Raw genomic sequence first — 2437 nt, 5'->3', positions numbered from 1 at the left:
CCCTCCAGCTCATCTTTTGATCACTCCGATCCCTTCCTCTCTGCCATATTGCCTTATTTCTAAGTTCCCGCTGCAGATTCCATGCAAACCCTAGGTGATGTCTGGGTCTCCAAGGTTCTGTTCACTGTCACTCAACTTCAGGCTCCTTGAAAGTTACATTTTCCAGGCAGTCACACTTACACATGTTGGGTGGTTCCGTGGCATTGGCTCGGGGGAGGGAGGCTGTGATAGAGATGCCAGAGACGGTCAGAGGAGGAGCAGGCATGATGTGACCAGAGACATATTAAGAAAGAGATAACTGGTTGGGCAGACAAAGGGGCTAGAGTTAAATTTATATATCAAGGCCAAACTGGTAGGAATGGGGAGGGGGAGTTTGAATGGAATTTATCCTGAACCCCAAGGTCACAGTGGGAGGGAGGACCAGGTAGGACTTAAAAGCCAAGGACAAAGGGAACATATAAATTAGTAGCTCAGCTGGCAAACATGAAAGGGACAGAGGGGCTCTTTGGTGGCAAGGATTTATCAAGAATTGCAATAATGAGATGGACTTAGAGTGGGGGCTTCATGAGCATTAAAGCACCCACTAGTTATTGATCAGAGAAGTTTGATACAGGAAGGTGAGTGCTGGCCAGCAGCAAATTAGAGGCTTAAAGCAAAGCCAGACCCAGGTTGTAGGACACGTCTATCTCTTCAGAACAGCCTGGAGAAGTTTTAGAATTTTGGGAAATCCTGCCAGTTTATCTGAGGGGCATGTGTACTTCTGGGACATATGCAACGGTCAATCAGCTGGGAGCAGAGTGACCACGAGAAAGTCACTTTTCTGTGGGCCTGGGTTCAAATCCCAGCTCATCGACTTACTATGAGAATTTGGCCTCAGTGTTTTCAACTGTACAGTGAGAATGAATAGCATGAAACTCATAGGTCTTTGCAAATATTAAATGTGTGTAAAGTGCTCAGCACAGTGTCAGGCTTGTGGCTGACAACAAACAGTAGCTGCTACACTAATAACGTTAGCATTGTTATTACCATCGGTGACACATCCAAGGGGTCCCTTGAGCCACCTCCCTAATTCGCTTGTAGTGTATGTGCCAAGTGCTGGCCTAAGTGTTTACCTGTTACCAGCTTTAATGGTAAGATTCTGCCAGGCACACCACCTAATTCCCATGGAATAGATAAATTTGGTCTAAATCCAAAAGGCTGTAATCCAACATGCCTTCTCTTGGGTGGGGATTGTGTATGGTATAGCAAGAGCTGGACAGCTCCCCTCAGCCCAGAGAGGAAGAACTCATTTTTCCCCAAGATGCAAAAGCCAAGTGGGGAAAGAGCGCTATGTCTTGGCTACAGGCTAGGAAAAGGCCCCAAGAAGCTGACTAGAGAGGGAAGCCAGTCTGTGTTTCCTTCCCGGTCAGGCTGTGTTCGGATCCAGACAGGCTGCCAGCCCTGCCCAGCCCTGCCCAGCCCTTTGAACTCCCCGAGGAAATGAGAAGGTAAACGGGGCTTCGGCTGCTGCCATGAGGCTGCTGCAGGAGGCTGCCTGTCTGGGGTTAGCAAGGGTCAGCCAGGTCTGTGGGCTGCAGTCAGGATGCCTGTCACTGGGGACAGGGATCTAGGGATGAGGCTGATGGGACAACTTCACAGATGCCCTGAAGCTGGCCTTTATGATGCTTTCCAGAGACTTGAACTGTAAGTAGCTGGGAGTGGAAGGAGCCAGGGATCATCCGACCCCGTGGGTTGTGCCCATGTCTGTGCCACACCGTGCAGAGAGGAAGCCCAGGCCAGTGGAGGAAAACCAGGCCAGCACAGGAAACAAGTCCTGCCTCCCAGCAGGCTTCTAAGAACACTGGGCATGCGAGTGGTGCCCACCAGAGCCTTGAGACCAGTCGATTTCAAGATGTCCCTCCAGCAGGGCGCCATATCCTAGGGCCACAACACAGAAACCAAGAGGACAAGGCTGTGGAATCACACGGTCATGAGTTCAAGTCCAGCTTTGCCATTTACCAGTGTGATCTAGGGATAGGGCCAGCTCAGTGAGAATCTGTGCCTCAGTTTCCTCACCTATAAGTTAAGAATGATAAAAATGGGCTCCTCACAGGATTAAGTAAGAAAGATACAGATGTAGTATTTATCCCAGGTCTGGCACATAGTAAGTGCTTGAAAAATGGTGGCTATTCTTCTGATTATTACTATTGTTTGTGAGGTCCCAAAGTGTACTGTGATTGAACAGTTAAAACCATTTCAGCCAGGAAGTCCATAAGAACCAGTGTGGGAGTGGATCTCACCAAAGTCTAGTGTGATTTTTTTCCCAGTCCTTCTGCCACCCTGAGGAAGTGGCCTGGGCCGGCCATAGAGGGGCCTGAGTGTCTCTTCAGGCCACTGCCGAGCCCCCTTTCCAAGGCCTTCCGATCACAGCTGGGAAAGACAGAGATCTCAGATGACG

Source organism: Pteropus alecto, unplaced genomic scaffold, assembly GCF_000325575.1.
Source record: "Pteropus alecto unplaced genomic scaffold, ASM32557v1 scaffold78, whole genome shotgun sequence".
Classification (NCBI taxonomy): domain Eukaryota; kingdom Metazoa; phylum Chordata; class Mammalia; order Chiroptera; family Pteropodidae; genus Pteropus; species Pteropus alecto.
This window is presented reverse-complemented; position numbering follows the sequence as displayed.